This window comes from Coenobita brevimanus, chromosome 18 (assembly GCF_032717465.1).
Source record: "Coenobita brevimanus isolate Jiangsu-jjx chromosome 18, ASM3271746v2, whole genome shotgun sequence".
Taxonomy (NCBI): Eukaryota; Metazoa; Arthropoda; class Malacostraca; order Decapoda; family Coenobitidae; genus Coenobita; species Coenobita brevimanus.
In genome coordinates, this window is record NC_136971.1 from 17,738,486 (window position 1) to 17,765,782 (window position 27,297).

The 27,297-nt window shown below is 48.6% G+C and overlaps 1 protein-coding gene and 1 non-coding gene across 2 annotated transcripts in view; one reads left to right on the forward strand and one right to left on the reverse strand.

Moving 5' to 3' along the window:
- Positions 1 to 23: 23 nt before the first annotated feature.
- On the reverse strand, positions 24 to 142 carry LOC145391557 (5S ribosomal RNA). Its single transcript, XR_013895875.1, has one exon. It is a non-coding gene; the product is annotated as a 5S ribosomal RNA (ribosomal RNA).
- A 3,858-nt stretch (positions 143 to 4,000) lies between these two features.
- The window catches only part of LOC145391409 (solute carrier family 4 member 11-like), a 207,066-nt gene continuing 183,769 nt past the window's right edge, over positions 4,001 to 27,297 (forward strand). Inside the window, exon 1 of the mRNA XM_080266016.1 lies at positions 4,001 to 4,069. The gene's annotated coding sequence lies outside the window, so the exon portion shown is untranslated. The remainder of the gene's footprint in view (positions 4,070 to 27,297) is intronic.

The window sequence follows — 27,297 nt, forward strand, 5'->3', positions numbered from 1 at the left end:
CAACCCCACTTGACACGTAGGGATGCCAACAGCATCTGGTGTTCCCAGGCGGTCACCCATCCAAGTACTAACCAGACCCAACGTTGCTTAACTTCGCTGATCGGACGGGAAGCGGTGTACTCAACGTGGTATGGCAATAATAAGTAAAGTTAAAAAAAAAAAATACTAAGATGAGAATTTCTAGTTACAGAATGGATACAAAAAAAATGCCAGATACAGAATATAAGATGAGTATTCCAAGCTACTTTCTCAGTTGTATTTAAGAGTCTGTTTTATTCATTTCTTGCTGGAAAGACAAGGAAACAAAAACGCACATCTTGTCTCTGTAAGATCTAATATTAGTTACGTGAGGAAAATTGGCAGTAACTTGTGAATCTCAGCCTAGGATGAAAATGTCGAGCAAAAATATGAAGTTGCAACTGTGAAACAAAAAAAAAATAAAAATAAAAATAAAAAAAATAAAAAATAAAAGTAACGAATGTCAAGCAGAGAAATCAAGTTACGAATGTGATGTGAAAAAAAATTATGAACGAGAAGCGAAGAAATCAAGTTGCGACTGTGTTGCAAGAAATCAACTTGCGAATGTGATGAAAAGAAATCAACTTACGATTGTGATGTAGGAAAAAAAAAAAAAAAAAAAAAATCGAGTTACGAATGTGTTGCGAGGAAATCAAGCTATGAAAGTGTTGCGAGGAAATCACGTCACGAATGTGATACGAAAAAAGTCAAGTTACGAATGGGAAGCGAAGACTTTAGTACGTCAAATGAAGACCTAAGTTAACGAGTGTCATGTGGGAGAGCGAGCTACGAATATCATGCAGAGGTCAAGCGAAAGAGCAACATAGACCGCGAAGACAGAGCACCAGGCCAAGCTGAGATGTTAAGCTGGGAATATGTATGAAGGCAAGCGTCCTGTCGGTCCCCATCCAGCCACAGCTTGACGGAGATGAACTAAAGCTAGATATGTTTGGTTGTGGTGCTAGTTGTGGTTGTGGTGGTAGTTGTGGTTGTGGTTGTGGGGTGGCTTTCTTTGTCATTACTGGCATTGGTTGTAGTGGAGTTATGTTGATGGAGTAAATATGGTGGGGATGATGATGATGATGATGTGGTGATGGTGTGTGTGTGTGTGTGTGTGTGTGTGTGCTCTTATGGTTGTGATTGGTTGCGATGATGTTGGCGTGGTTGTCACTGATTTTGATAGTATTGCTCTAGTTATGTTGGTGGTGTGGTTGCAGTGGTGTTGTTGGTGTGGTTGCAGTGGTGTGGGTGTTGTTGTTGTTGTGATGTGGGTGGTGTGGTTACAGTGGTGTTGGTGGTGTGATTGCAGTGGTGTGGGTGGTGTGGTTGCAGTGGTGTGGGTGGTGTGGTTGTTTTGGTGTGGGTGGTGTGGTTACAGTGGTGTTGGTGGTGTGATTGCAGTGGTTTGGTGGTGTGGTTGTTTTGGTGTGGGTGGTGTGGTTGTTTTGGTGTGGGTGGTGTGACTGTCGTGGTGTCGGTGGTGTGGTTGCAGTGGTGTTGGTGGTGTGGTTGTTGTGTCTCTCGTGGTGTGGTGGTGTGTCTCGTTGTGTGATGGTGTGGTTAGGTGGTGTTTGTTGTGGTGTTTATAATGGTGTTGGTGTGATTAGATGGTATTTTTAGTGGTGTGATTAGATGGTATTTTTAGTGGTGTGGTTGTGTGGTGTATGTAGTGGTGTTGGTATGGTTGGGTGGTGTTTGTAATGGTGTTGGTGTGGTTGGGTGGTGTATGTAGTGTTGTTGGTGTGGTTGGGTGGTGTTTGTAGTGGTGTTGGTGTGGTTGTGTGGTGTATGTAGTGGTGTTGGTATGGTTGGGTGGTGTTTGTAGTGTTGTTGGTGTGGTTGGGTGGTGTTTGTAGTGTTGTTGGCGTGGTTGGGTGGTGTTTGAAGTGTTGGTGTGGTTGGGTGGTGTTTGTAATGGTGTTGGTGTGGTTGGGTGGTGTTTGAAGTGTTGGTGTGGTTGGGTGGTGTTTGAAGTGTTGTTGGCGTGGTTGGGTGGTGTATGTAGTGGTGTTGGTGTGGTTGGGTGGTGTTTGTAGTGGTGTTGGTGTGGTTGGGTGGTGTTTGTAGTGGTGTTGGTGTGGTTGGGTGGTGTTTGTAGTGGTGTTGGTGTGGTTGGGTGGTAATTGTAATTGTGGTGGTGGGGTGTGGGTATGGGTGTGGTTGGGTGGTGTTGATTCTGGTGTTGGAGGGGTATAGGTGTGGTGGTGGTGGTGATCGAGTTAGTTGTGATGGTGAGTGCGAATCTGGGTAGTGTTGTGGTGGTAGTGTTGGAGGAGGTGGTGGAGAAGTCTGAATGGTGGTGGGGGGTGTGGTGGCGCTTGCGCGGGTGTGGGTGCCGGGGCGGGGCGGGGCGGGGCGGGGCGGCAGTGTGGAGGAGAGTGGTGGCGGGCCAGCATGGGAGCAGCGCGGCGCGAGTGATGGTGGCGCCCCGGGCCAGCCAGGGTCATGCTGCCCTGCGGTGTACTGCTGGAGAGTGTGTCCCCCCCAGCCCCGCCCCCGCCCCAGCCCCAGCCTCAGCCTCAGCCCCAGCCCCAGCCCCAGCCTCAGCCCCAGCCCCAGCCCCAGCCTCAGCCCCAGCCCCAGTCCCAGCCAACGGTCCATGTCCCCTCCCCGACCCCTGCCCCTGCCCCTGTCACCGCACTGCCTGTCATCACCACTGCCCAGGGACCCATGGCCGCCCCCAGCCCCAGTCTGCAGCCCACTAACTCAGCCAATTCTGCCCCGGACTCCAACAACGCCGTGACGCAGCCCCAAGGTGCAGCCCAGGGCGGCGGGTCATCCAAGGCGTCCCCGCCGCCCTCTTGCCCGGTGCCTCGCCTGCCCCCACCGCCGCCTAGCCCTACGCCCAGCCAGGGGCGGCGCTCTCCGGGCCCGGTGTCGCCCAAGGCTAAACCTCACCCAAGCCCTACCCTAGGCAAGGACCGCGGATCTCCGGCGCGGACGAAGGCAAAACCATGTTCCTTACCTCCTCCCATAGCCCCTACCGCTGCCAGCAATACGGCTTCCTCCATCACCACCCTTGCCCCTGCCCCGGGCCCGACAGCCACCATGGCCAAACTGCTGGCGGGTGGCGGCGGCGGACGGTGCGGGGCAGGTCATTCCCGCAGTCCGAGGGCACCGCCGCCACACCGCCTCATACGACAGCATTCTCTGGCGGCCGTGCTGGGGCTGTTTCGGGGTCGTGATGAGAGATTCGGGATGGGGCCAGCAGGAGAAGAATGGCGGACGGTGAGGGAGGAGCCTGAGGAGCCAGAGAGGTCCTCCGGCAGTAGCAACTCCCGTTCCCACTCCATCCCGTCCACCTCCGTGCCGTACCTGCCGCAGGAGCGCCGCAAGCGTCGCAGCTCCTGCCACACGGACACCAGTGGTATGTCTGTTGTTCCCATGGCGTTGCCTCACGCCATTAAGAAGAAACCACTAACGAGTGAGGCGGCGGCGGCGGTGGCGGCTGCGACTCGACGGTGCTCTTTGACGCTGCCCTACGCCACACTGTACGGGTCCTGGCAGAGCACCGTCTCGGCGCCGGGCAGCCGTCACGGCAGCAGCGAGATGCCTCCTGCCGCGCTACTACCGCGACGCCCGCAGCCGCAGCCGCAGCCGCAGCCGCAACCGGTGCAGGTGGAGATGACGCACATGGGCGCCGCCGCAGGCCAAGCCAACAACTGTGGCGGCGTGGCGGTGCCGTCAAGCAGCGTGGTGACCTCCGGCGCCGCCGTGACCTCCAGCGTGACCTCCTCGTCTATGGCCACCTCGTGCTCGGGGGCGCCGCTGCTGGGTGGGGAGGGAGGGACGGGCGGGACTTATAGTGCAGTGGGAATGAGGCAGCTTATGGCATGCTCCATGCAGAAAGTGCCCATGAAGGACTTCGGCTCCGAAGTGCGCGCCGCCATGGACATTGCACACTTCCTGGCGCAGGCCACGCTGGTGCTGGACATTGCCGAGACCTCGCTGGAGGGCATCTGTGACATGCTGCTCACTCGCATCCTTCAGAACGACGAACCACTCTGTTCTGTAGCCGAGGCAAAGAGCATCCTCTTCACACACGACACAAGTGAGTACATTATATACCGTACCTCATTTTAACTTACACCATCACTTACCTCTGCCTCGTTCATCATCACTGTAGTGTCATCAGTTTCTCATTAACTTAACTACTTCCCACCCCAGCAACCTCCATCACCTCGTATGTAACACGGTCATGTATTAGCCCATTTCGTTCTGTCCATCTTTCTTCTCGTAATCTCTCACTTCCCTACCCATCAGTCATTTTAATCTGCCACTTCTCTCGCTATATTCGTCAGTATCATCTCACTCTTCTGTCCATCGTATAAAAGCTATTTTCTTACCCCACACTCTCACATCCTTTGCTATCTCTCCTGTACATGTCTCTCCTTACTCCTGATTCTCACATCTCTTTCTTCACTCCAGACTTTCGCACCCTTACCGTCTCTCTTCTTGCATTAGACTTACAATCACCATCTCTCCTCTCACCCTCTCTCTTTCCTCTCATCAGACCACAACATCTCCAAACGTGACTCTTTCTCCTTTTCTTCTCTCTTCAGATTAATACCATCTCTCTCCTCACCATTTTTCTCACCCCACCCCCTCAAACCTCACACTATCCTCCTCATAACCCAAGACCTTCGAAGTCTTCACTGTCTCTCACTTAATCATCTCCCTTGCTGCATCCGACTCTCACACTCCTTACCATCTCTCCTTAAAGTCTCACATCCCTACCGACCTTATCTCGCCTTAGTTCAGATCTCTCACACTCGTCACCATCTCTTTCCCCATCTTTTTCCTCACCGTTTCTTCTGTCCATATCTCCTCTCGCCCCCGACCCTAACACTCCTCATTATCTCCCCAGCATCTCTTTCCTCCTCACCTCTGTCCTTACATAACTGTCACATCTCTCAAGAAATTTTACCTCATCTCCCTCCCCCCCCAGCCCCCCATCTCTCTCTCTCTCTCTCTCTCTCTCTCTCTCTCTCTCTCTCTCTCTCTCTCTCTCCACTATTTTTTTTTCTCATCACAGTCTTCCACTTGTCTTATTTATCCCAAAATTTCCCTCGTTGCTCACCCACTTAATTCATGTCTGTCTCGCCGTCCTACCTCACGCTCTTCCTCACTTCTCTTTACACCTGAGTTACACACACACACAGACACACACACACACACACACACACACACACACACACACACACACACACACACATTCATTACTGTTTTTATTTTGTTCCGCATGCCATTTTTTTTTTTGTCGATTTTGCAGTTACATTATAATATCTCCACTGCAGTGGGGTGATGCATGATTACTTGCAACTTATTTTTCTTTAACCATCTTGCTTAACTGAATTTCTCTATACTCTTTTTTGCCAACTTCTTTTCTTAGAACTATTACTCTGAACATGTAGAAGTAGAGTGAGAGGGACAGGCGCCTTGAGTCGATCAGTATAGAATGATAATTGCTAGCTATCCTTACACAGTTTTCATCAGTAAATAAGTTTCCTGCCTGTCATTATTTTTGTTATTTACCATTAAGGCTTTTTAGTGTTTATATAATTATTTCACCCGTCATGCACAGACTGTCTTGTCGTTTAAACATTCATTTCATTCACCATACACGGTAACATCATACAGTTGACGGTATACACTCATTTTACTTACACAAAACGCCTCGCAGTTTATACACTCATTTCACCCACAGGGGGAGAGGATTTGCCACCATTCTGCACTCCTTCATTCCACCACCCAGGGCCTATCCTCCCACCCATGCACTTTTATCAGCTACCGTAACTTAGACTTGCGACACATTGCTACCTTATTCACTCACCTTCCAGCTTCATATTAACATCTTTTCCAACAAAATTTTATTAGCGACTAGTAGCGAGTTTTACTATAGTTTGACCAAAAGTAAAGTGTAGCTTAGCGTACCACTTTTCTTGCATGTGTTTTCCTCTTTACTGATCTATTTTGTCCAATAAACCAGTTAGAAGATTTATGTTAGGTGGGAAAATGAGGTTCGGATGATGATGATGATGATGATGATGATGATGATGATGATGATGATGATGATTTCTAAATTCACCAGCACAGTACTTTCGTATTTTTCTGAAGAGGTTAGGTGCTGTTCATACATTTCTTCCGTTTCCTTCGTAAAACGTGCAAACTACATAGGCTATCTCATTTTACGGCCACTCCCACGACATGAGGCGAAAAACGGGAACACATTTACCCCAGAATATTCGGTGTTTTCCAGCCGTGTGTGTGTTAGGTACGGCTGGGATTATGTAACTTTAAAGGGTCGTGTTTTGTAGCACAGTTCTGGGAATTTAATCAGGCTCCTATGACCCACATTTACCTGAATAATTATCACCTGGCGTCTGCAGGAATAGAATACTAGAGTTCCCCCAGTCTTGGAAGGGTTAATAGTGACAATTAACTCTTACGCTCCTTTGACTCCCTATCGGTTGAATAAGATCATGTGATATTTGCTGGAATATGGAAAACTAGAGTTGTCGTGAAAATGAAAGGGTTAGTCTTTGCACTCTATGTTCAGTCACCTTTATGTATATTTTGTTTTAACCTTCAGAGACAAGAAAGACTACTATTTTTCTTCGCCAAACATCCCGGCCGGACCGAAATATTAAAATATCTCAAAAGTGGATAGGTGCACGGACGCCGAGGTCGCTGGGACCGGTCTCTTTTATCCTCTTACATATTTTTCCCCCTGAATTTTGAGTATATTTTATTTGATGCGATTTGGTCTATGGGGCAGAAGGTGGTGGGTTTGGGTCTCTTGGGATTTTGGAGAGAATTGTGATTTATTTTTGACGCTGGCGAAGGTATACGGGTTTTAGGTTAAGAGGAGCCACAAGGGTTTATATTAGAAGGATGGTTAGGGTTTAGTGCTCACATCATGCCACTGAGGGGTGAGCGAGGCTGGTCTCACTCGTCTCAAACACCTAAGATCCCGATGAAAAGAGAAAATAGATTGGACGATAGATACAAAAGAAAGAGGGAGAAAAGACTGGAAAAAAGACCATGTTTGTAAGAGACATAAGCTAGGGAAAGTGCACTGGGTTAGTGGAGATTGTTAACACTCCACCTCCCTTGACTCACTTGGCAGCTGAGTATAATCGTCTGACGTTAGGTGGATTGCAAGACTAGAGTTGTTCAGACCACGAAAGGGTTCATGGTGACGGCACTAACACCCTAGTTCCGCGTGACTCTCTCAGCTGAATATAATCTTCTGGCGGATGTTGCAACAGAATATTACAGTTGTCCCGATCATGAAGCGGTTAATGAATCTGAGAGAGAGAGAGAGAGAGAGAGAGAGAGAGAGTGCTTAATGGCAGTGCAAGTAAGCTCAAAAGGAGGTGGAATATACTTAGGAAAATAAATGAAGGAGTGAAGTAGTGGGTGAAAGGAGGGCTGGTGGGTGGAGGGAGGGGGGGCAGAAGAGAGGGAGGAGAGGAGGCTTGTGGGGGCGGGGGGAGGAGGGTTGAATAGAAAGAGGAGGTTGCGGAGGAGAGGAGTGTCGGAGAGAGATGGTTGTGGAGGAGAGAAGAGTTGAGGAAGAGAGAAAGGTTGGAGAGAAAAGGTTGTGGAGGAGGAGACAGCTAGAGAGAGAGGGGTGTGGAGGAGAGGAAAGTTGGAGCGAGGGCTGTGGTGGAGAAAAGGGCTGGAGAGAGGGGCTGTGAAGGAGAGAGAGGGCTACAGAGGAGAGAGAGGATTATGGAGGAGAGGGATGTAGAGAGGGAAATTGAAAAAAGATGGGCACTTGGGGGGGGGGAGGAAAGCAATGAGGGCTGCAGAGAAAGAGCAGGGTGTGCGAGCTGAGGGCTGCAGATTGGGAGAGAGAAAGGGGGGGGGGGTACGGACTCTCTAGATTGGAGAGAGAGAGAGAGAGAGAGAGAGAGAGAGAGGTGCGGGCTGAGGGCTGCGGGCGGTAATGACAACAATCAGGGGTTCAGATGACCCCCAGAGACCAGCCCTCGTATCAGGTCCCGTACCCCGCCCCTTACTAGCCTCACCTGCCCTCACTAGCCTCACCAGCCCTCACTAGCCCTTACTAGCCTCACCTGCCATCGCTAGCCTTCACCAGCCCTCACTAGCCTTCACCAGCGCTCAGTAGCCTTACCTGCCCTCACTAGCCCTCACCAGATCTCACTAACAATCACCTGTCCTCACTAGCCCCACCTGTCCTTACTAGCCCTCACCAGCCCTCTTTGGCCTCACCAGCCCTCACTTACCCTCACCAGCCCTCACTAGCCCTCACCAGCCCTCACTAGCCCTCACCAGCCCTCACTAGCCCTCACCAGCCCTCACTAACCTCCCCTCCCCTCAAGTGCCTTCACCAGTCCGCACTAGCCCTCACCAGTCCCCGTTCACACCACAACCCCTACCCTTACTAACACCACCACCAGCCCCCACTAACACCACCACCAGCCCCCACTAACACCACCACCAGCCCCCACTAATACCACCACCAGCCCCCACTAATACCACCAGCAACCCCACAAACACCACCACCAGCCCCCACTAACACCACCACCAGCCCCTACTAACACCACCACCAGCCCTCACTAACACCACCACCAGCCCTCACTAACACCACCACCAGCCCTCACTAACACCACCACCAGCCCTCACTAACACCACCACCAGCCCCCACTAACACCACCGTCAGCCCCCACCAACATCCCTCGCCGGCCCTCAATTAAACTAACCAGCCCTCTGTCACTCTGGTTCGCTATGTTACCTCCATGAGCTTTGGGAGCCTCTGGAGCCCTTAATTAGACCCCAGCCCTCTCTGCCCACCCCGGCGCCCCTCACACCAACCCCATCACGTTCATGGCAGGTATTTCAGGCCTCATTTACCCCAGCCTGCCCTTTGCCACCGTTCGTCTACCTGCTTTTTACAATTCGTGTTACCTGCAGCTACCTTCTTTGGCTCTCACCTGCCCTCACCAATCCAGTTTGCCCCGTGCTGTCTCATAATTTATGCCTTCATTGTACCTCACCTCTCATCACAGCCCTCACCACTCCTCATAGCCCTCACATATCTTTCACTACTCCCCACCAGCCCTCTCAAATCCATCCCAGCCATCACCAGTCCTCACCATTCCTCACCAGGCGTGTTATAGCCCTCGGCAGCCCCTCCCGACCCTCATCATCTCCGTGTAACTTCTCTAATCCCATTCAGTCCTCACCAATCCTGTCTTGATCCTGCAGCCCTCAGCGGTCCTTTCCATCAATTTCTTCCTCCAGGCCTCTCAAGCCCTCACCAGGCCTCTCTAGCCCTTACCAGCCCTCTCTAGCCCTTACCAGCCCTCTCTAGCCCTTACCAGCCCTCTCTAGCCCTCACCAGGCCTCTCAAGCCTTACCAGCCCTCTCAAGCCCTCACCAGGCCTCTCTGGTCCTCACCAGCCCTCTCTAGCCCTCACCAAGCCTCTGTAGCCCTCACCGTGCCTCTCAAGCCCTCACCAGCCCTCTCTAGCCCTCATCAGTCTTCTCTAGTCCTCTCCAGCCCTCTCTAGTCCTCATTAATCTATGTCAGCCCTCACCAGCCCTCAGTGATCTGTGTCAACCCTCACCTACCCTCACTGATCTATGCCAGCCCTCACCCACCCTTACGGATCCATGCCAGCCCTCATGAATCCTCACTAATCCATGCCAGCCCTCATCAGCCCTCACTAATCCATGCCAGCCCTCACTAGCCCTTCCATCTGCTCACCAGCCCTGTTTGGTCCTCATTTATCTACACCAAGTCCCTGTTTGCCCTCAATATCCATCACGAGCCCTCTCCCCAGTACTCATTCTCTGCTCTCACAGTTCCCACTAACTCTGTTCTACCATCACTATCTCGTTCCTAAATTACCACATATCAGCCCTCACCAGCCCTTGTCTATTTGCACCAGCCCTTGCCTATTTGCACCAGCCCTTTCGTATACTCACCAACCCTTTCGTATACTCACCAACCCTTTCCTATACTCACCAACCCTTTCCCATACTCACCAACCATTTCCTGTACTCAGGCAGCCCTTCCCTGTACTCAGCAGCCCTTTCCTTTATTCAGCAGCCCTTTCCTTTATTCACCAACCCTTTCCTTTACTCACCAGCCCTTGCCTTTATCCACCAGCCCATTCATATACTCACCAGCCCTTTCCTCTTCTCACCAGCCCTTTCCCATACTCAAAAGCCCTTTCTTACACTCACCAGCCATTGCCTTTATTCACCAGCCCTTTTCTATACTCACCACCCCATACCTATATTCACCAGCCCCTTTCTATGCTCATCAGCCCTTTTCAGTGCTCACCAACTCTTTTCTATGCTCACCAGCCTTTTTCTTTGCTCACCAGCCCCTTTTTATGCTCACCAGCCTTTTCCTATATTCACCAGCACCTGCCTATGCTCACCAGCCCTTTCCTATACTCACCAGCCCTTTCCTATACTCACCAGGCCTTTCCTTTATTCACCAACCTTTTCCTATACTCACCAGCCCTTTCCTCTACTCACCAGCCCTCTCCTATACTCACCAGCCCTCTCCTTTATTCACCAGCCCTTTCCTCTACTCACCAGCCCATACCTATACTTACCAGCCCATGTGCTCACCAGCCCCTTTCTATGCTCCTCAGCCCCTTTCTATGCTCACCAACCCTTTTCAGTGCTCACCAGCCCGTTTCTATGCTCACCAGCCCTTTCCTATACTCACCAGTCCTTGCTTATACTCACCAGCCCTTGCCTATGCTCAGCAGCCCTTTCCAACCTTCACAATCTCAGCTGTAATTAACTTAAGGAGCTTCCTAACTACCTTGATCGACCTGGGAACTCTGAACCAGCAATAATCAGGACATTACTAGCACATCCTGACCTGGCCTGGCCTACCCTGACCTGACCTGGCCTTGCTTGACCTGACTTTGTCTCTCGTGTCTGGCTTGACGTACATATTCTAGCCTAATGACCTGATCTGTCTCCTTCTGGCCTGACCTGCCGTATTCCATCCTGACCTGTCGTAGTCTGACCTAATCAGGCGACCTACATGCCCTATCCTGGTTTTATCCAATCCTTACGTGACCTGCCCTACCATACCCTGACGTACTGTATTCCGGCCAATCAGCAATCTTCCGCAGCCCCCAGGAGCTCTGACCTGACTTATCCCATTCTTACCTGATCTACGTGTCCTCTCCTGACCTGACCTAACCTTTCCTGGCCTTACCCGACGCGTCATAACCATGCCTACCTGGCTTCTGCGTCAACAGATCTGACCTGCCTGCGTTGTGTTAAACAGTCTTGAGCCAAACTGATCATGGAAAATTGTAAACAGTGTTATCCAGTTTTACGATACATAACAGTCCATTACATTTATTTATTTTCAAAAGCCATATTGTTTAGTTATCCTTACCACTTTTAACATTAACTTTTATTCTGTACTGATATGTTTCGCTGCTGATGAGTGAAGATAAAAGAAGAAACAACCTTACTGTAAATAAGACTTAGGTTTATGAATGTTATTAATACGGTGTCTGATCTAGCCGGTGTACCTACTTGTCTCAATAGGTCCTCTTCTTAACCGTTTCAGTGTATCTTACCCTAACGTAGCCAAACCTGCCTTACCTTAACATCTTCAATTAGGTGACGTCTTTGGGGGTCGTTTGCCACTGCCAGTCGAGGTTATGCAGGTGAGAGAATCCCCACCCCCCAGCTGTCTAAAACTGTCTGGTAGCAGCGAGAATATATTAACAACATATCACCGCAGTGAACAGTTTTCATTTTACCTGGCTTTCCCGGATCTGTCCTGATCAGTCGTCACCTGACCTATTGTAACTTAACTGAACCTCATATGATTTGACTTTACCGTACCTTAGCCTACTTTATCTAGACTTTACCGTACCTTAGCCTACTTTATCTGGCCTAATCTAAACTTTACCTTACCCATTTTACTTTAACTCAGCCTAACCTAGCCCATTCCAACCCACCCCATATTGTCGCGTCTGTTTCCTCAGTCCCGATTTCTCTGATCTGTTTATCCGTTAACTAGTCGTGACCTGTTTCGACGTACTTATTTGTTGACCAGTCAGCCTGTCTGCCCTAACCAGCGTACATGCTGACCTGTCATGTCCTGTTCTCACTCGCTTATCAGCTGGCCTGTCATGACCTGTCATCACTTGTTCTTATTTATTTTGCACATACTGACCTGCCTTGACCAAGAGTGCATTCCTTGATCCATCATAATCTAATCGATGTATCTTACCCCAGCATGACCTGCTCTGATTTACCTTGACCCATCATTACTTCCACTGCCTTGCTCTGACCTACTTTGACCCACCACCTGCCCCACTAACTTTCCGTGACCCACCATGACCCATCACGAGCCCCCCTGATCTGCCCTACCTTACCTTGACACATCTTGACGTATGACCTGCTCTAGCCCATCCTGACCTACCTTCTACCATCTGCTGGAACCTGCTCTGACAAACTCCGACCCATCATAACATACCCAACTCTATCTATCTATCTTTTTATATCCAAACGCCTTAGTCATGCGAGAGGTGCCACAGACAAATCGCCTCCATGTCATTCTGCTGTCCGTCATCACGCTAACTCTTCCCCGACTCACATCCCCCTCCATCCCATCCCTCCATCTAATCCTGGTCTCCCGCGTCCCGTCCCTCTCTCCACCTCGTCCACCTCGTTCACTCTCCTAACCAGTCTTTCGTTTTCCATTTTATGTACGTGGCCAAACTACCTCGGGGTACTTCTCATTACGCTTTCCAGCACATCCACATCAACACCACAACGCTCCATCACTCCCTCATTTGATTTGCCCTGATTCATTCTGACCAACCTTGACCTGTTGTGACCCTGCCCTAGCCTGCTTTGCCTACCTTGCCTGAAATTAAGGTGGTATTTTATGACCTACCTTGACCATATGTGGCCTGCTGTAACCAACACTGCCCTGCCCTGACCTGCTTTAACATTTCCTGGTCTACCCTGAACTGTTTTAACCTTTCTTGACCTGCTTTGAATTTTCTTAACTTGGCGTATCCAAACATTTCTGACCTCTTCTGACTTCTCCTAACCTTTTCTTATCTTCCATGGCCTGCCCTAACCTACCCTGACATAACTCAACCTTTACTGACCTGCCGTGAATTGCCCCTACCAGCCCTGACCTGCCGTGGCCTGTCCTAACCTACACTGACCTGCCGTTACCTGACCTGTCGTAACCTGCTGTAACCTCTCCTGACCTGCCATGGCCTGTCCTAACCTCTGACCTGCTGTGCCCTACCCTAAGTTTTCTTGACCTGTCCTAACCTATCGTAACCTCTCCTGACCTGCCGTGACTTACCCAAGCCTCTTCTGACCTGCCTTAAATCGTCTTGACCTGCCCTGCCCTGCCATAGCCCATCGTAACCACCTCTTACCTACCCTAATCTTTAGACCTGCCGTGACCTGCCCTGCCCTGCCCTAAGCTTTCCTGGCCTCCCCTGCCCTACCCTAAGCCTTTTTGACCTACCCTGTCCAGCCTGGCACATGACCTGCCTCCTATGACCCAATTCCAATGCGCGGGGATGTCGATTGATTCCCCTGTTTGTCTCGAAGAGGAGTAAAAGAGCCAAAATACCTCTCTCTCTCTCTCCCTCTCTCTCTCTCTCTCTCTCTCTCTCTCTCTCTCTCTCTCTCTCTCTCAAAACTCATCTTTAATCCTTTACCTTCTCTCTCTTTCTCTCTCCTCTCCTTGCTCTCGTCCTCAGCTCCCTTCTTCTCCTCCGTTATCCTTATCTTCCTCCTCCTTCTCTTTCACCTTCTTTTATCCCCTTATCTCCTTACTCCCTCCTCCTCTAATCCTCATCACTTCTGCTCACCCGTGCCTTTGTGTGTGTGTGTGTGTGTGTGTGTGTGTGTGTGTGTGTGTGTGTGTGTGTGTGTGTGTGTGTTTGCGTCTCTCTCTCTCTCTCTCTCTCTCTCACACACACACACACACATTTCCCTGTTGTCTCTTGCATCCCCCCCTCGTCTACCCTTTCCTTGTCTCTCACTCTCCCTTCCATATACTCCCTGCCACCCTCCCTCTCTTACTGTCTGCCTCTCTCACGTCCACCCTCACCTCCCCCCACCTAGTCTGTGTGTCTGCATCCCTCCTCTTCCATCCCTTCCCCTCGTTCATTCTCCCTTCTTTTTTAACAGCCTGCCTCTCTTCCCCTCTCCCTTCATCTCTTCCCTCTTCCCCTTATCCCTCCCTTCGTGCCTTCTCCCTCCTCACTCACCAACCAATGTCTCTCCCTGCATTCCTCCTTGTTTTCGTACATACCTGCTTGCCATTCGCTCCCCATATAACTTGACTCCTCTGTTACCTACTTCGCCTCTGCTTGCCTCCCTGCTGAACTTACTTTCCACATGCCCACTTGCCCCTTTCTACGCCTGTCTGTATGCCCTACCTACCTGCGTGCCCACCTGGAGCTGCAAGTATGACCCGTATTGACCTGTGCTGGAAGGCCGCTGTGGACGGGGGTGAGGCTGAGAGAGAGAGAGAGACAGTGAGAGAGAGAAGGGGGGGGGGTTTGGAGGTCACCTTGGTTGCTCCTGGCGGTCGTATTCTATGCGGCGTGGGAGATTTCGTAACGCCTTTTTCTGAGTGATTTATTTTAACACATTAATTCTCGATCTCGTTTTGTATGCTCTTAATGGAAACTTTGTCAGCAATAAAATCATGAAAATAAAATACAAGGAAATATTAAGATATACTGTAGTAGGCAGAATATATCGGCGATTTCGTAATTCCTTTCGTCACCGATTTTTTCTTCTCGCTACACCTTAGTATCTCTTTTCTTTTGTTTTTGTTATTGATGCAAACTATACCCAGATTAAAGCTATTTAAGTAAGATAGAACATATAGGTCCACAAAGCAAAAATACATCGCCTATTTCGTTACACCCATTCCTGTGCAATTTGTCCTGCTCATTACACCCTAGTATCTTCATGCATATGATTAATACAATCTATATAGGCATTAAATTGATACAAAGAGAATACAGGAGATAGTTCACGTCTAATATGCAATGAGGGAGGCGGTGGCAGAGTCGGTAGAGAGGCGGCCAGCAGTCCTAATGGACCCAGCTTCGAATCCCCGCTGGGGCAGGGAACAGTTTGAGGATTTGAATTTCATAAAAAGCAGACTTTTCTGATCTACCAAATGACCTGCCGACATGTTATAAAAGTACCCCCGCTAATACCAGTACACCATTCCTGTATGAGACAGCCCTAGCATGTATTCGATATGGATGGTGGGTGTTAGCGCCGAAGTGGTGACATGTGGAGATGTAGGAGGACTACTGTGCCCCAAAGAGGACTACTGGGACTTGGGAATAGGCCCTGAAGCCTTTGCCCAAAGTCGGACGCGTGATAAAAAAAAATCGCTAAAGTGGAGATGCAATGAGGCGTCCTATTCCACCTGTGCCACTGTGCTGAGGTATATCTTCTCACCTGAGGGAATGCCGGTACGCTGACATTGCCCATCTCAGGTGATCATAGGGTCACTCATGAATCAACCCTCTCACGGTCGGAACAACTCTGGTATTACACTCCAGCTGATGTGAGATGATTTTATGAAACAGAGTGAGTCAGTAGAGCGTGAGAGTGATAATATTGCCACTATGAATGCTCTCAAGGACGGAACAGCTCTCAAGAACGGAACAGCTCTCAAGAACGGAACTGCTCTCAAGGACGGAACAGCTCTCAAGAACGGAACTGCTCTCAACGACGGAACAGCTCTCAACGACGGAACTGCTCTCAACGACGGAACAGCTCTACTTGTCTATTCCTGCTACCTTAGGATGATTCTATTCAGCCGAGTGAGAGTTATAGCATTTTGAGATCGTAAAGCAGTGTGGGAGATCGTAAAGCAGTGTGGGACACCGTAAAGCAGTGTGGGACACCGTAAAGCAGTGTGGGAGGCCGTAGAGCAATGTGGGAGGCCGTAAAGACCCTGTGAGGTTGTAAAGCGCTTGGGGAACCTGAAACCCCTTAAATGGCTTAAAGACCTCGGCAGATTGTAAACACCTAAAGTTGGCCTGGCGGGTTTTGGGCGATGCTGGGAAAACCTGTAGGAACCTTTAGGTATATGGAATTTTTTTTTTAATCTCTTTTGTTTTTCCTTCCTCCATTCATTGTTTAAAAAAAAAAAAAGAAAGAAAACAGGAGGATTAGGAGGCTTTCTGTGTTTTATTTTATTTTTTTACCAGTTTACCTTTTTATACGGAACTAAATTCCCTCGTATGTCGTATATTCAACCTGTGTAGCTACTAAAATAACATAAATAACGTGTAGTGAGCAAGGTAGACTTTTTAGACGAAAATACAAAACTTCATGTGACCTTGAATGACCTTGGGAACACCGGGTATTTTGGGGAGTGCTGGGGACTAAGTGGTTTTGGAGACTTCCTAACACGTTTCCCTTACCAACTTGTTTTGCATATTACATCTCGGTATCCTCATGTTATACTATTTATGCAAAACATGCCAACATTAAAACTACCTAAACAGCAGATAAGAGGATGCCAAGGTGTAATATGCAGAATAAATCGCTAAGGAAGAGATGTTGCGAATCCTCCTAAGCCTTGACGAACCCTAGTCTGACCTGTTTGACCTCTTATGACCTTGCGTGAGGACAAGGCTTCAGGGACTTACGGGGTCATTAGTGAGGCAAGGGAGGAATGGGAGTAGGATGACCTAATCAGTTATATGTGGTGTAGGACTCTTTCTACTGCCTCTTGCAGGACACTGCGTTGTGCCTCTTCCTTAACCATTTGTTTTGCACAGTTTCCTTGATTCTCTTTGGTTATTGTTACGTCTGCGCTCGCGAAGAGAGGGCGGATGTTGTTTTTTATTCGACGTTGTGTGTGTGTGTGTGTGTGTATGTGAACAAAGTAATTCAGTTTGTGTCTGATTTTAACCAAGCCCGGGGGAAGGTTTGGACAGCCAAGTGGTTGACCTATCGTATTTTAGAACAGTAATTACGTCAGAGGTCAAGGGCACATGGCTAATTCAGATTTGGCCTAACAATGTCAACTTAAACTTTGTCTAATTTAGATTAAACTTGGGGAAGGCTTGAGGGTATGGCAAGAACAAAGGAATTTAATTTTTATAACAATCAGTCAAAGGCATGGTCGCAGGGCAGGGTCAAAATTCGACCCATGTGTCTGTGTGACAACAAAATAATTGAAATCGTTTTGGTGAAGTCTGAACCAAACTTGATGGAGGGGGTTGACGATCACAGATATCAAAGGTCAAAGTCACGTGGCAAGGTCAACTTATACAATTTATCCGATGGAAGACTTCAGGGTAAGGCAGGGATGAAGGGACTCGATTTTGAGAAGAATCAGCCAAAGGGCAAGGCCACAGAGAAAGGGCAAATGTCAGGGTCACTGGGCAAGGTTAACTCTGTTTTAATTCATTTCGGACCAAACTTGGTGGATATGTCAAGGGTCAGGCAGGGATAAAGTACTTCGATTTTGAGAACAGTCAGTCAGAAGTTAAGGTCACAGGGCAGTGTCAGGTGTTCTGTCCTTAGAACGGTTGGTGGGCACTGGTGTTGCGCTGAGTGACCCTTCTTGTGTATCATTTCATTATCGACATAGTTTTTGCGCCAGTAACATACAAGTGGGTGCTGAGATGTAATGTGCGGAATAATTCGGTAAGGAAGAGGTGTTGCGCAATCTTCAGAGTCACTTAGAATGCGACTGTGTGTGTCTCTCGTAATGAAGCACCACTTGTTTTTTATCCTTTTGACCTTCGTGACCTCTTACTGCCGTACTGACCTCGGCAACTTCTGTCCCCCTAGTCACTGGTTTTGACCTTAGTGGATTTTCTGCCCTTAGCGACCTGTTATGACTTTTGTGACCTTACTGATCTTATTGACCTATTATGACCTTTGTGGCCTTACTGATCTTATTGACCTATTATGACCTTAGTGACCTTTTGTGACCTTGGTGTACTGGTATGACCTTAATGCTCTGCTATGACCTTACAACCCTGCTTTGGCCTTATGACCGTATTGACCTGCTTTAAGCTTATGACCTTTCTAACCTGCTATGACCTCATTACCCTTAGGAACCTGCTGTAACCTAATCGTACTGTTATTAGTGACCCGTACTGACCTTAAGTTACTTTTTCTGACCTTGGTGACCTTAGTGACCTTTACTGACCTTGGTGACCTGTATGACCTAATTGACCTGTATTGTCCTTAGTGACCTGAGCTGACCTTAGTGACTTGTACTGAGCTTGGTGACCTGTACTGACCTTAGTGACCTGTATTGGCCTTGACCTGCACATGCCTGATATGACCTTTACTGACCTTGGTGACCTGTATGACCTTAGTGACCTGTACTGTCCTTATTTTACCTTTACTGACCCTGGTGACCTGTATTGACCTGCATATGCCTGATATGACCTGTACTGACCTTAGTGACCTGTGCTGACCTGAGTGACCTGTGCTGTCCTTAGTGACCTGTACTGACCTTAGTGACCTGTATGACCTAATTGACATATTGACGTAATTGACCTTAATGACCTGCACTCCTGATATGACCTTAGTGACCTGTACTGACCTTAGTGCTGTGGGGTGACCTGGGGGGCGGCGTGACACCCCTGCATGTTGATCACTCTCTAATCAATACAAGACTCCACCATAACACCCACCCCACCCACCCCCTCTCTCTCTACCTTACTCCCTGTCTCTCCTCCACCCCCCTTCCCACCTCACTCGGCCTCCCTCCGCATCTCTCTCTCTCTCTCTCTCTTTCTCTTTCTATATCTCTTTCCCCACCTCCTCTTCCTCCTTCCCTACCTTTCTCCCTCCCTTCTTCTCTCACCTTCACCGCTCCCTCTTGTTTCTCCCCCTCTTCCTCCCTCCCATTCTCTAACCTTCCCTTTTCTCTCTCTCCACACCTTCCTCCTCCTCCTCCTCCTCCCTGCGTCTACCCTCCCTTCTTCTCTCAGCATCCCCCCTTCTCCAGGTTCCTCCCTTTGTACCTTACTGTTCCTTCTCCACTCTCTCTCTCTCTCTCTCTCTCTCTCTCTCGATCCTTCCTTGTTATCCCCTCATCAGTTTTTTCCTTCCCTCATTTTTTTTTTTTTACACCTTTGCATTTTCTTGTTACCTGTATTTCCGCCTCCCTCATTTACCTTCCTCCCTAATTTCTTTAATCCCTCCCTCCCTTTTATCCCTCGCCATTTTCTCCCTAATTCCATTTTTCACATCCACATTCTTATACATATATATATTTTTTTTATCCTTTCACGAATTTCTGATTTTTTCCCGTCTCGGCCTTCTTGTTCCTTCTGTCTGTTCCTTTCTTCCTTGTTTTTCGCGTCCTCTTCCTCCTTTCCTTCCTTCCTGCCTGCCTGCCTGCCTTCTTTCTTTCATTCTTTCTTCTTTTCTTTTCTTCCTTCCTTTCATTTTACTTCGTTCCTCCATTCCTTCCCTGTTTTAATCAATCTTCCTGCCTTCCTGTTTCTCTCTCTCTCTCTCTCTCTCTCGCTAATCTTTTGTTTCTCTCCCCTCTTCTCTTCAATATCTCCCTTCCGTGTTGACTCCCTTTCTTCCGCCCCCTATCCCTCCTTTGTCTTCTCCCTTTCATTCTCCCTTTGCTTTACCACACCACTTATTCTCCCTTCCTTCTATTCCTCCCTCTTTGACAGCCTACCTCCTTTTGTCTCTCCCTCCCTCCATCTGCCCGTCTCCGTCCCCTCCTCCCACTCTCGCCTTCTCTCCCTCCCTCCCTCCCTCCACCTTCCTTCCTCCCTCCCTCTGGCTCCCTCTCTCCCTCCCTCTGTCTGCATCCCTTCTTCCTCTCACTCATGCTTTCAGTCCTCTCACTCCTCCCTGCTTCCATCTCTCCCTCTATTCCTCCCTCCCTCCTCCTCTCTCCCTCCCTTCCTCCTCCTCTGCCCTTCCCTCTCTCGCTCCCTCCCTTTCTCCCTCATCAAAGGCATGTTTTCTCCACCTGAATATCGTCCCTTCTCCCTTTATTCTCCTCGTCGTCGTCGTCGTCGTCGTCGTCGTCGCAGTCCCTTTGCTTACACATCCCCATTCTTTGTATACTCTCTCTCTCTCTCTCTCTCTCTCTCTCTCTCTCTCTCTCTCCAGTTAGTGTTGAGAGAATGAGAGTTGGTGTCAAAAAACCTCTTTCAATTTAAGAGGAGGAGGAGGAGAAGGAAGAGGAGAAGGAGGAGGGGGAAGGGGCGAAGAGGAAAGAGGTGTTGCAAAAGTGAGAGAGAGAGAGAGAGAGAGAGAGAGAGAGAGAGACTAAGGAGCAGTAAGTATGAGTGTGAGAGCGAGAGAGAGGGTGCAAGTGTTTGTCATAAATGAGAGTGAGTCTGTGCATAAGAGGGGATTGAGTGAAAAACTGAGAAGAGGAGAATAAGTGTTAGTTTGTAAGAGAGAGAGAGAGAGAGAGAGAGAGAGAGAGAGAGAGAGAGAGAGAGAATTGGATGAAAGGATGAGCGAAGGAAAAAATGAATAAGAGGAAGGAGGAAGAGAAGGAGGAAAGAATCGAAAGAGGAAGAGGGGGAGGAAGGGAGAGGAAGCCAAGGAAGGAGGGAGTGAATGAATGAAGGAAGAGGGCGGGAATGAAGAAAAAAAGAGGAGGAGGGAATGAAGCAAGCGGGTGGGATTGAGGCACTGAAGGAAGGAGAGAGAGAGAGAGAAGCAAGGATGAGAATGAACTGGAAATGAAGGAAAGAAGGGAGGAATGAAGGGCGTGATGGAAGAAGAGAGAGGAAAATGAAGGAAGGGAGGGAGGAAGGGGTGAGGGATGGAGTAGAGGAAGAAGGAAGGAGGGAGAGGAAAGAAACGAACGAAGAGAGAGGGAGGAAGGAAGGAGGGAAGGAAGAGACAAGAGGGAAGGAAAGAAAGAAGGAATTATGGAAGGAGCTTGGTACTTCAAGGCCATTTCCTCCCTTTTTTCTCTCTCCCATTCCTTTGTTCTGTTCCTCCCTCCTCTTTTCTCCTCTTCTCCTCTCTTTCCTCCCCTTCTTCTCCACTCTTTCCATCCTATCCTCTTCTATTTTTTTTTTTTCCCGTTTTCCCCTCTCTCTTCACCACCCCTTTCTTCCTCTCTCTTCTTCACCCTTTTCTCTCTAACCTCTTTCTCATCTCTCCCCCTTCTTTTTGCATATCTCTTTTCTCTTTTCCTTTCCTTCTCTCCTCCTTCATCTTTCCCTTACCTTCCCTCTTTCCTTCCCTCATCACTTTCCATCCCTTTCTCTAATTCCTTCCCTTCCTTATGTCTTCCCTCTCTCCCCTCCCTCATCATTCTCATCCTCTTCTTTCTTCATTTTTTCCCCTCTTCTTCCTCCTTCCTCTTCTTTATCTCTCTTCTTCTCTCTTCCCCCACGTTTTTCTTGTCTTTCTTCTTCCTCTGTTCCTCCCTTCTCATCTATTTCCTTCTCTCACGCCTTCTTCTTCCTTATACTTTTTTCTTCCTCTCTTTCTTCCTCTTCTCTTCTCCACTTCGCACGTCTTTTACTCTCTTCCTACCTCCATGCTTCATCCTTCAGTCCTTCCTTCTTCTCTTTCTCCTCCCCCTCTCTCATTTCTCTCCATTCCTTCAATTTCGTTCCTTTCTCTCTCTCTCTCTCTCTCATTATCCCTCCCTCCCTCCTTCCTCCCCGTGGTAATAGTGTCTTATCCAACTGCACCTTACAACACTACTCTCTCTCTCTCCCTCCTTCCCTCCCTCCCTCCCTCCCTTTTTTCCTACCTTCTTCGGTTGGAGGGAGTGGGGGGGGGAGGGAGAGCCGCTTTTCAGTTTCTCTACCTTAGTCTTTCTCCTAAAATAGATAGTGTTTCAGTATTTAAGTCTCTCTCTCTCTCTCTCTCTCTCTCTCTCTTGCACAAACCCCTTATTACACTTTACTCTCCCTTTCCCTCATGTTTTCCCTCCTTCCCCTCCTCTCCTTCCTTTCTTCCTTCCTTCCTTCCTTCCTTCCTTCCTGCCTGCCTGCCTCCTCAGCCTCCTCCCTTCTCTTTGCTTTTAATTATTGTGTTCTGTATTTCTCCCTCTCCTCCTCCCTTGTTATCTCTCTCTCTCTCTCTCTCTCATCATCGCTTGGTTTTATCCCGTCTTTCTTTTTCCTTCCTTCCTTCCTTCCTTCCTTCCTTCCTTCCCTCCCTCCCTCCTTCCTTCCTTCCTTCCTTGCTTTCTTTCTTTCTTTTTCTATCTATCTATCTAACTATCTGTCTATCTGTCTTTAACCTTTTCCTCTAATTACTTACATTTTCTGATTATTTTATTTCCTTCCTTCACTCCTTCCTTCCTTCCTTCACTCCTTCCTTCCTTCCTTCACTCCTTCCTTCCTTCCTTCACTCCTTCCTTCCTTCCTTCACTCCTTCCTTCCTTCCTTCCTTCACTTCTTCCTTCACTCCTTCCTTCCCATCTAAACTTCACTCGTAATGTTATATTCTTCTTTTTCATTGTTTCCTTCTTTCCTTCACGCCTTGTAACTTTCCCTGCCTTCTTCTATCCATCCCTTTCCTTCATTCTTTTTCCTCTCTCTCTCTCTCTCACTTAAGCGTGCGGTCACCATCAAGTCAAGCATTTAAGTAAGAGACACTCAATCACCCCTTTCCTTCCTCCCTACCCTTCCTTCCTTCCTTTGTTACCCTTCTTCTTTCCCTCCTTCCCTACCTTCTTTCCTTTCTTCCTTCCTTTGTTACCCTTCTTCTCTCCTTTCCCTCCCTCTCTTCCTTCCTATGCCTTTCCTTTCTTTTCCTTATTCCTCCCTTCTCCTGTCTATTTCCTTCCTTCCTTCCCTCCTCCTCCTTCTGGTCATTATCGTTTCTTCTTCCCTCGTCTGCCCGTCTCTTCTGCCCCCTCCCTTCCTTTCTCTCAGCCTCCCTTTTCTATCCCACACTTTCCTTCCTCGTTTGCTCCCTTCCTTCATCAGTACTCTTTCCTTTCCATTCTTCCATCCTTCATTATATACTGACTTGAATCCAACCTTCCCTCCTTCCGTCCTTCCTTCTTGCCTTTTTTCTTCCTTCACCACAACCCTTCCCTTCTTCCTTTCCCTCCCTTTCCTCTTCCACTGGCTCCCCTCCTTCATCTTTCTCTCTTCCGTTCTTCTCCATCACCCTCAGTCCTTCTTTGCTGCTTCCCTCCACCCTCCTTGCTTCTTGTTTACCTCATCGGTTTTCTATATTCCTTCCTTCCTTCGTTCCTTCTCTTCTTCCTTCTTTCCTTTATTCGTTCATTTTGTAATCCTTTTCTTTCCACCCTCCCTCTCTCCTTTTTATCCCTCCTTTCCCTCCCTTCCTTCTTCCCTCCACCCTTTCCCTCCTTCCCTTCTTCCGTCCTCCCTTTCCCTCCTTCCCTTCTTCCGTCCTCCCTTTCCCTTCCTTCTCTCACTCCCTTCTTCACTCACTCCCTTTTCCTCTCACTGTCTTCTTCCCTCCTCTCATTTTTTCCCTTCCCTCCCTCCCTCCCTCCAGTCTTTCCCGCCTTTGCCTCTCTTTTTTTCCTCTTTTCTCTCCCTTGATATTTCCCTCCTTCCCTCCCTCCATCCCTCCCGTCACACACAGGCAAACTAGATTAGGATGGCGAGGGATATATGAGATGGAATTATATGAATAGATTGAGAGAGAGAGAGTCAGTCCTGATCATTACTCAATCATTTCTTCTTCCGTCCATTTTCTCCTTTTCCCTTCTGAGGAGCGTGAAGGAGGGAGTGAGGGAGGGAGAAAGAGGGAGAGGGAAGGAGGGGGGGGGGAGAAAAGGAGGCAAACGGAGGAGGGAAAAGGGGAGGGAGAGAAGGGAGGAAGAGAGGGAGAAGGAGGGAAGAAAGGGGAGAAGGAGGGAGGGTTTGGGAGAGAAGGAGGGAGGAAGGGCGAGGAGGAGGAGGGAGGGAGTAACTGGAGACACTGAGGAAGGGAGGACAAGTGATAGATGGTTAGGAATATAGGGAGGGAGGGAGGAAGGGAGCGTGAAACAGGGTTAGGATAATTGAGAGGGAGAGAAAATGGGAGTAATGAAGGGTGAGAGAGAGAGGGTTAGGAATATATTAAGGGAGGGAATGACGGAAGGAGGAAATGAGAGGAATAAGGGAGAATGTGAGGGTAAGAGGGAGGGTTTGGGAGGGAGAGGAGAAAGGTTTGGAAGGGAGAGGGTGGGTAACAAAGAATTAAAGTAGTAGGGAGGTGGGAGGGGGAGGGAGGGTAACAAAGAGAGGGTTAAGGAAGTAGGGAGGGAGGAAAAAATGGAGGGAGGGAAGGAGGGAGGGGGAAGGGGAGAGAGAAAGAGGGGGACATTAGTAAGATGCCCTGAAGCTGTCATTCTCCTTTTAACTACTCTCTCTCTCTCTCTCTCTCTCTCTCTCTCCCTCCCTGATTCTCACTTCCCTCCCTTTCCCAGTTCTTTCTTTCCTCCTCCTTCTCCTCTCAGTTCTATTTCCATCGTCTTTCTTTCCCTCCATTTCCTTCCTTCATTCTCCCCCCTTTCCTCTCACTTTTTTCCCTTTGCTTTCTTCCTTCTCCTTTCAGTTTCCTTCCTCTTTCTTTTCCTTCCTTCATCATTCCTCTTTCCTTCGTTTCTTCCTTCCTATTAATCTGCTTTTAACTTCTCCTCCCCCCTTCTTTCCCTGTGTTTTCTCTTCTCTCCTTCCCTTCTTCCTTCTTCTTATTTCCACGTTATTTCTTTTACTCTCCTTTTCCTCTTCTCTTTGGCTTCCCTTCAAGATTTTTTTTCTTTCTCCTTCCTCTATTCCTTGTTTCTTAGCTCCTTGTTCCTTTCTTTCTTTCGTCGTTCCTTGTTTTGCGTTCATATTTCTTGCACTCCTTCGATTTTTTTTCCTTTTTACTTCTTTCTTCTCTCCGTATTGTCTTTCTTCCATATTTCCGTCCTTTCTTCCTTCCTTCCTTCCTTCCATCCTTCTTTCCTTCATTCGTCTCCTCTCCACTTTCTGATGCTTTTAGTTTTAATTTTCTTTCTCGCTTTCCTCTCTCTTCCTCTCCTCTCACGTTTCCTTTCCTTTTCTTTGCTCCTTTCATTTCCTTATTTCCCCCCCCTCTCTCTCTCTCTCTCTCTCTCTCTCTCTCTCTCTCTCTCTCTCTCTCTCTCACGCTCGCTCGCAGTGATAGATAAATAGATTTCTCTGTGCACGGTCGCGGGTTCGATTCTCAGCTCTTGCAGGAAGTGTGAGAAAGAAGAGGAGGATGGGGGGGGGGGCAGAGAGTGGTTTGTACTGTTTATTTTCAGCGCCGTTTTTACGCGTAAGATCACCATCATTATCATCTTCATCATCATCATCATCACCATCACCGTCACCATCATCATCATCATCATTGTTTCATTTCTCATTTCAAAAGACCATCATTCTGGTTTTGAAAGCATATCTCAGTGTTCAGTATAGACGGTGGGTACAAGTGCAGCAGGGGTGACGTGAAAGGCTGAGTGACCCCATCTGTAAGTCATGGAGGGATTAGTGTATAAAAGGAAAAATAAAACTCTTTGACCAATATTCCTCTCTTTCTTTCTCTCTCTCTCTCTCTCTCTCTCTCTCGGACTCCCTTCCCGCTCTCTCCCTCTACCTCTCTCTCTCTGGCTCCCTTCCCGCTCTCTCCCTCTACCTCTCTCTCTCTGGTTCCCTTCCCGCTCTCTCCCTCTACCTCTCTCTTCGCAAGCTCCTCTCTTCCTCTCTCTCACTCTCTCTCTTCCTCTCTCACACTGGACCAACACCGCCAGACTGTAAACTCTGCTTTAATGCTGTTCTCTCTCTCTCTCTCTCTCTCTCTCTCTCTCTCTCTCTCTCTCTCTCTCTCTCTCTCTCTCTCTCTCTCTCTCTCTCTCTCTCTCTGTCTCTCTCTCTCTCTCTCTCTCTCTCTCTCTCTCTCTCTCTCTCTCTCATTTTATTCACTAACTCATTCATTATCTCACATGCATTCTCACTGACTCAGTTACCTGCGCATTCATTCTATATCTTATTCTCTGACTCACTCACTCACTCACTCACTCACTCACTCACTCTCATTGACTCTCTTACTGCTTACTCACTCTCTCATTGTCTCCCTTACTGCCCATTCACTCACTCACTCTCTCACACATTCTCTCACACTCTTTCTCATTCCCTTACACAGTTGCAGGTTTATTTGCTCATATTCCTGGCTCTAATTTTCTTCCTTGTTTCATTGCAGTCCTTATGCCCCTGTGTGTGTGTGTGTGTGTGTGTGTGTGTGTGTGTGTGTGTGTGTGTGTGTGTGTGTGTGTGTGTGATGTCCTGAATGGTTTTAGTGAGTCCCAGCTGTACACAGTGTAACAGCAAATAGCACCCAAAAAAAAAAAAAAGATTCATTTTTCCAAGACAAACACTCACTTTAGTACTCTCTCACTTTCTCTACTTGGGCCTAAGATCTTGAAGAAGCTCCCTAACACCTCAAGAAAAATAACTCCAGCTTTAAGTATCATCTCAAATGTTATCACGTAAATCACGTGCTAACTCACTTCCTTATATCTAAAATTTTTCTTGTGAGTTAAAAGCAGTGTGGTTCTGTGTTTTTAATGTAGGTTAGTTCTTATTCAAGATTAGTGTTTTGGTGTTTATTATTAGGAAATACTGCAGAACTGACAGTTGAGTTGATTGTCAATATGATGAAAAACCATTTTGTAAAAAGATGAACTCTCTCTCTCTCTCTCTCTCTCTCTCTCTCTCTCTCTCTCTCTCTCTCTCTCTCACCGTCTCCCCATAGTTACCTGCCCCTCATCACATCACCATCCATCAATTAACAGGTGTAGCGCTCGTTGGTCTCGGCGCTGAGGGGATTGGAGCTTATCTTGTGAACGTGTGAGGTGAAGAGGGGAGAGGGAGGGCAGGGAAGAAAGCAAGGAGGGCGGTAAGGGAGGGGAGAGAGGGAACAGGGAGGAGGGAAGAGGAAGGTGAGTTTGAGAGGGAGGGCAGGGAAGAAGGCAAAGAGGGGGGGGGGAAAGTGAGGGGAAGAAGGGAGAGGGAGGGCAGGGAAGAAAGCAAAGAGGGCGGTAAGGGAGGGGAGAGAGGGGACAGGGAGGAGGGAAGAGGAAAGTGAGGGGGAGAGGGAGGGCGGGGAAGAAGGCAAAGAGGGCGGTGAGCGAGGGGAGGGAGTAATGGGAAGGAGAGGGGACAGGGAGGAGGAAAGTGGAAAGTGAGGGGAAGTAGGCAGAGGGAGGGCAGGGATGAAGGCAAAGAGAGCGGTGAGGAAGGGGAGAGAGTGAGGGGAAGAAAGGGGACTGGGAGGAGGAAAGAGGAAAGA